Below are 6,989 nucleotides of genomic sequence, written 5' to 3'. Positions count from 1 at the left end.
GAGGGAGGAAGTAGAGCAAGAGGTGGTGCGGTAGGTTCCTACGAGGATGAAGATGCGAAGAGAGATGGAAAGTATTCCTCTTCCCATCATTCTCAGCGGAGCGGGTATCATGATGATCGCGATCGAGGAGGATATTCTTCTCATCGTGGGGCTGGAGATGGGGAAGATGAAGGAAGAACTCAGAGGAGTGGGGGTGTGGAGGGTGGGAGTGGCGATGGTCTTAGTAAGAAGAGAAGTCGAGAGAGAGATGAGGAGAACGAGGAGGAGGTGCGCCACCCCTCGCGTCGTTCATATTCAGGAGGCGGAAGGCGACAAGAGGATGATGGCTATGACGATGCAAGGGAAAGATCAGAGAAGAAGATGATGACGAGTCGATATCATCATAATGGAGATGCGGGTGACGAAGAAGATGACGAAGGTAGAAGAGCGAGAAGAAGTGAAGGGCGTAGTAGCAGTACGAGTAAGCACCGATATAATAATACTACTACTAACTATAGCCGTCGTGCAAGCCGAAGTGGAGAGGGCCATACATCGTCATCGTCTTCCCGTAGAGAGAACGGAGATGACAATCAAGAAGATGATAGGAACCAGAAGAAGAGTGAAGGAGAGAGGGGTCGTGATCATAGAGACAGGAGTCTTAGTCGGGAAAGAAGCAAAGGAAAAGGCAGGAGAGATGAGGAGGGGGAGGAGGATGAAGATTACCGTCGGGCCAGTTCAAACAGAGAACATGAGAGAGAAGATGAAGAAGAAAGAAGAGGTGGAGGAGATTTCAGAAAGACAGATGGTACCACAAAGCTTCGTGTAGATGAAACGGATCGAGAACGTCATCATCCGAATGGAGATGATAAGGGGAGAAGGGAGAACTATCATGAAGAAAGAAGAGAAGACCCTGATGGACATCTTCAGTACAGCAGTAAGAGAAGAAGAACCTCCTTCTCCTCTTACTCTCACGACAATTCTCGTAGCGCGAATCATAACAAAGGATATCATGGAGATGAAGAAGAAGACAATCAAAGCAACTCCCGGAGAGCAGAAGATGAAGATGAAGAACGTGAGAGAAGAGACAACCTTGTCGAAACGGCCGTTTGAAGTCTTCTCATTCGTACAGCGGAGATTATGTAGATGATAGAGGTGTTCTGTACTCCTATCAGTATGTAGATCTTCTACTGCGATCTTTCTGAATAAGGAAGAGATGCATGCTACATAGCCGTCTCCAGTCAGTCTGTTGTGTCTTGTTTGGTCGAAGATAGATACACTGAAGAAGAAGAAGAAAAAGAAGATCTCTATATACTTGTGCATCATGAACTTCGACTCCTACTATGGAGTAGATGGCAGTGATGTAGAGACTGATGGGGTTCTCCTTCCCACAGAGTGTTTCCAGAGTTTGCCGTTGGCTCGTTTCTCTTTCTCTATACTCGTTCTTGTCTCTGAAAAGCACAAAGAGATTCTGATTGAAGATGATGAATGAGGTGCATGTACGCGCCTGCGTGTGTGAGTTTCTCGAGATGACGAAAAGAAATGGGGGGGAAGAGATGCAGACGAGAAGATTGGTTGGCTCCCGAAGTGATTGGACCAGTATAGAAGAAGTAAAGGAAGGCCGAGGGAGGCAGGGACTGATAAGAAGAAGAAGAAAGGCCTTAGGGAGATGTGTCACAAGTGAAGAGAGAAAGAGAAGGGGATGGAGCATAGTGTATGGATGAACATCTTCTCAGTCTTTCCGTGTTTCTGAAGAGAAGTTGAGAGAGAAAGGGAGAGAGAGGGAGATTCCAGAACTGGAGAAAAAGTTTGCTTATTTCTGAGGTCTACCAGGCAGACGTAATGATAAGTGAAGAAGTGCAAATACTTCTCTAGCATTGATAGGAATGCATGCTAATAGTGTATGTTGTTTCGCAAGCAAGCATATGTGTGTGGATGAAGTTCCTCTTTGCCGTAAAATGGATCACATTGGGGACCTTATCTATCTGTTTATTTAGATGCAAAGAGACAGATAGAGAATGTACTCTACACTAGGCATGACTCCTGACTGGTCTCGTGAAGATAGAGAGAGTGAATGAGTGATGACTTGTATATATGTATGTTTATGTATGTATATGTATCAACCGATGTCTTCAAGCAGGGTGAGAAGAGTCGATATGTGCCGTGAACTTGCCTTTCGAGATTTCTTTCCTCTGAGAGATGGTCGCTTGCTCATCCTCTCTCGGTCTTTCTCTTTTCCAGAGAAAGGGAAGATTTTTTTTCCGTTCTAAGGGGACAGGGAGGAATGGATGACAAAGCCGGAGCACCATCTATTCTCCCTCTCTTGTTGAAGAAAGAGACTCCTTCGGTCTCTTCTCTTTCTGTTTTCCTTTTAGTAACATCATACCTAGATTCCCAATCTTTCTTTTTTTTCCTTTTCTCACCGGTTGCGTGCCATCTGGTTGTTATCTTGGACTTTCTGGACACATGGACTTTCAGATGGATGATGATTTGGGTGTGCTGCTCTGGGGTGTACAGACAGTCAGTTGTCGAATCACAAGGGGCACGACTCATCACTCATTCATTCATTTTGTATGACAGCGATTAAAGAAAAAACGCTTTCTGGAGAGAGAACTGCCTTGAAAAAGGAGGGAGAGAGAGCGAAATCTTGCTTATTCGTTTAGTTTTAGGACAGGGTCGCACTGAGTTAGGTTTCCCTCTGTCTCGAGGATTGTCGAGAAGATAAGGACAATAAGAAGACGGATCGGTAGCGGTATATCTCTTCTGTTGTTCTGATTCTTCATTATAGATGGAGGATTGGTATTCTCTCTTTTCGCCTGCAAAGAAAGTTACAGCTTCGGTGTAATCCGTCGTCCCTTTAAGTGTTTTTTTCAGTTCAAATATAGATGTCTGTGTGTAACATCACTCCCCAGTATTCTTTGTTTCGCAACTCGTGAATGAAATGAACTTTCGATTCATTTTAAGAACTGCGAGTGGTCAGAAGAGGAAGACAAAGAAGAGAAAGATGATGGTGATGATTCATTGTCTTTCTATGGTTTCCTCGTTTTGGGACAGCACACGAGAGGAAGCGAGCAGAGATGATGGTGGTGTCTGTACACCTGGGTGACTAGCTTGTTGAAAACCAGTCGTATCCTCGTTCAAAGAGATGATGACAGAAGCAAAGGAGAGGAATTCTTCAGTCAGTCACGCACCGTCACCAAACTACAGGTGGAAGGCAAGAGCTCCGAAACCAACATCGGGCGCACGGATATCTTATGCCTTGTTTGGTTGGACGCTTTCTTACGAGAAAGAGATGAACCACAATGAGCCAAAAGAGCCTTCCTTTTTTTTCTAGTAGTCAAGAGCAACGAGACAACAGTCCGTGGTCCCCGTGTCCTCGTTGTTGGGCGAGAGGTGCTTCCTTTACAGAAGGGACGATGCAAGAAGGATGTAATCTTGCTAGTTCGTGACGCGTATCTCAACTGAGGAAATCGCATCAAGTAGAACAAAGTTTGTTGTACTGTTCGTCTTTTGATAGAATGGTGTTTACGGTCTTCTATGCAGTGGAAGTTCCACCGACACGATTCTAGGGCTAGACACAGATATCTTCCCTCCTTCACTTCGCTGGTTACCTACGGCGGTGATCATCTATCGGTGGCCGTTCTTAGCGGAGCTGCTGTCCCAGTCGAGAAACACGTCAAGAATTTCCCCGATTCGAGCTCGTACAGAAGTGGACATTCCACATTGAACGACGGATTGTCTAGTAGATTTGAGTGTGGTCTCCAGGAAAAACGTGTAGTGTGGTATGTAGGGTTCCATAATATGACCTGACTTTATGAATGTTTCGAAGGTTTCTTGTCAGTGAGCAAAGCAGTAGGGCACGCGTGTGCGCACGCACCAGGAAAGTGGAGAAAGCCCGTACTCTTCTTGCCGGCCTGTAGGAGGCAAGTGCACAAGAGTCGGCCTGCTTCCGCCTATCGGAAGTAGACGGAAACTGCTTCGGCCTGTAAGGCCGGGCTAGTCCTTTCTCCCCGGAACACGGAAGAGGAGTTCTGGGCTATCGACGAGATCGTCCGAGCTCCCAGATCATTGCTAGGACCGGACAGGTATTCTAGCTTGGGAGCGGTTCAATCGTGCATTTAGCAAAACCTTCTTCCATTACACGGCAAGTCATGAAGATTCTCAGACAACCGTACGTATATGGAGTGAAACGAGTCTGTACTTCTGACATAGATCGGAGTTCGCAACAATCTGAATAGCGGTGAAGCAAGCCGGAACGACAGGCTCTTACCATTGTGGCTCTACGCGGGGTGTGAGTAAAGGCCAGCTACGAGATCTGACACGAGATGCATCATCCGAATACACTCAATTTTGAAGTTGTCGTGACCAGTGATGGGACGTCGGATGAAAAGTAGCGTGCATGTGGCTGGTTCGCGGTTGTCTCGAAGAACGATCTTTCTGTTCGTGACTGCTGTCCGTGATCGGAAGTGGAGGCGGAGATGACTGTTGACCTAAATGAAAAAGAAGCAAAACCTACGTGATCATAGGCTTTTTTGCAAGAATCCCCTCCAGTTTTGTGCTAGAGCTCCGGGGTAAAGTAACTACTACATTGGGCTTGTCCATGAATCTTCAGCTGGATGACTGTTCCAGCTTCAACTCTCTGTCCTTGTCAGTTGGTGGTGACTTTCACTCTTTGATGATTACAGAACTCTAAGTGTTGGCCACCGTTCCTCTTTCAAGGTTTGAGATGGGATTGCATCGGGTCACATGATTCTCTAGAATCTTCAAGGACGCAACTGAAACCGAATCAAATGCGTTAGCGGCGGCTCGCCTCGTCCGCTTTCAGAAAACGCCCGCCTACAGAAAAAGGCCACCTACTCATTTCTGTTCAGTTCTGTCTGGGATCAAGTCGGGGGAGTACAGCCCAGTTCCAGTTGAGGTGTTCCCCTAAGTTCGTGCCACTGCAAAAGGCCTACTCAACATCGAAGGGGTCATACCAATACTCAAAAGCCGTACTTTCGCGACCCGGGCCCCTGTCACCATTGCACAGCTTTCCTAAGCGGCGGCAGGTGCATGTTTCTGTGATGCCTTCCATGGATTAAGAGAAATCCTAAGGCGTGTCTTCATGGTAGCTTGGTAAATCTTGTTTTGAGAGATTCTTCTACGCAGTCTAGCCACAAATGTGTCATCTTGTAATCAACAATTGAACCTGTGTTTGTCGACATCATTGTCATTTTCTTTCGACTTTCACTCTTCCTTGGCAAACAAAGAAGCTGTTCCATTCACGCTTCAGCTCTTCAGCAGTACTTGCTCTCAGCGTTCCCCGATGGGTGATGCGGAGCTTCCATCGGTATCCAATGATTTCCCTTTCCAGGGCTGATCTGCAAACCCAGGCACTCCTGTTCCGCTCTTGTGTCTGCGGTGGTCTAAGACAGCAACGGTTGTCAAGATCGTCTGTACAACGGACAGGGACTGACAGCCAGGGAAGGTTTCTCGCAGAGCTTTAAGACAAAGGGACTCGCAGAGAAACTTCCCTCCAGGAAGGGCGGTAGATGGAAAGTCGTCGCTTACAGCTGGTGCCGGTTTCCAGTCCGGACCAAAGCTTTCGGGGGGGAAGGCAGCTTGCCCGTCTTGAATCTCATGGTAGGTTCTCCGTAGTCGCTTCCGCACTTTGTTAACTGTCTTCACTCACTCGCGTGCGTCACTCCCGTCCTCTTTCTCCAACTTCTCCATGAGCCGCCTTCGCAGCCGTCTGCACTCTCGGCGCTGCCGCAGTCCCTGAGTGTGCGAGCTAGCCCACCCGAGACACCTAAGATCTGTGTCTTATCTGACGGACTCATGTCCTGGAGAAACGGATGCAGTGCGCTACCATGAGATTACATGGGCATAGGCTGAGGTAGCTGTAACAGGCTGTAGCTGCCCTCGCCTCCCCCAGTCAGAAAATATCAGTTTCTCGGTTTTCACGCTGCGAGCGTAATTGGCCACACAAGGCCCGGAAGTGCCCAGAGCCCCTGCCCTGCTTGTCCATAACACTACCCTTGCTAGTGGCCGCTCCCCGATCAGCGAGAAATCACAGCAGCAGGGGCTGTGTATTTCTAATCTGACTTCTCCGGCGTCCGTCCGTCACGCTCGTGGTTGGCCGGAGACAGGAGACGGGAGGCCCCGATACCGCGGGTGTGACATTTGCTTTTCTATGCTGCCGCAGGAATCTTCAAGACTTTTCTGGCCGCAGGAGTTGCTAACTTGTCTCTTCGGGGGCTCGCGCAAGGGTCTGATGACGACACCGCGCGCAATCGCGTCCTGGCTCAGCTCACGAAAGTAAGGAACGCGGGAGATAGTCACAGTCTCTCTGCTGCCCAGGTCATTCACATGTGTTGCCTTCCCCTCTTGACTATTAGGATGATCAGAGCACCTGGCAGGGCTTCACTTCGGAAACGTCAGAGACGTAATCAGATCCAACACAGGATTCACTTTCTGCTCTTCTAGGCTATCAACAGGCAGGAGCGTGCCTTGCGTCGTGGGGACTCTTTTTGTGTCATATAGCTGACGTACTGTTAGATGGGTGGCTTTGTAGTGGCGGAGCTGCTTTTTTCAATTACTCATGGTGAGCAGGCAGGTCCCCCACACCGGGGAGATGCCGTGTATTTTCTCGAGGGAGCTCCGCCCTCTAGTTGAACAGGAACTCCATATCAACCGCAAAGGATCCAAGATGTAAACGCGATGGGCAGTCGTAGGCACAATATGTCAGGGGTTGTTGTGGCTGGATCCTTGGACTCCACGTCTAGTTTGAAGGACCACTCTGGGACTTCTCGTGGGACCATGTGGCACCCCATAATGAAGACGCCTGTCGTCCACTTCTGTACTTTGATGGTGGTATGCAATCAGGCGTGTAGCGGGTGGGATATTCGGCGCATGAACCTGTTCCCGACGGTCTTACTTTTCTTTCCCCTTCCCAAGCGTCATGAAGAGCCGCCGGTGGTGGAGAATACTTCCTGTTCTCTTGTCGAAGCCAAGAAATACCATGCGATCGTGAG

General features: G+C 48.5%; 1 protein-coding gene across 1 annotated transcript in view; it reads left to right on the top strand.

The window, feature by feature from the left end:
* Positions 1–6,989, top strand: part of CSUI_001213 (uncharacterized protein) — a 20,325-nt gene that overhangs the window by 8,520 nt on the left and 4,816 nt on the right. Inside the window, exons 8-10 of the mRNA XM_068061419.1 lie at positions 1–5,598; positions 6,161–6,273; positions 6,841–6,989. The exon at positions 1–5,598 is cut by the window's left edge and continues 910 nt beyond it; the exon at positions 6,841–6,989 is cut by the window's right edge and continues 342 nt beyond it. The gene's annotated coding sequence lies outside the window, so the exon portion shown is untranslated. The remainder of the gene's footprint in view (positions 5,599–6,160; positions 6,274–6,840) is intronic.

This window comes from Cystoisospora suis (assembly GCF_002600585.1).
Source record: "Cystoisospora suis strain Wien I chromosome Unknown contig_477, whole genome shotgun sequence".
Classification (NCBI taxonomy): domain Eukaryota; phylum Apicomplexa; class Conoidasida; order Eucoccidiorida; family Sarcocystidae; genus Cystoisospora; species Cystoisospora suis.
Note: the sequence above shows the minus strand (reverse complement) of the source record. Positions and strands in the feature narration are given on the sequence as shown.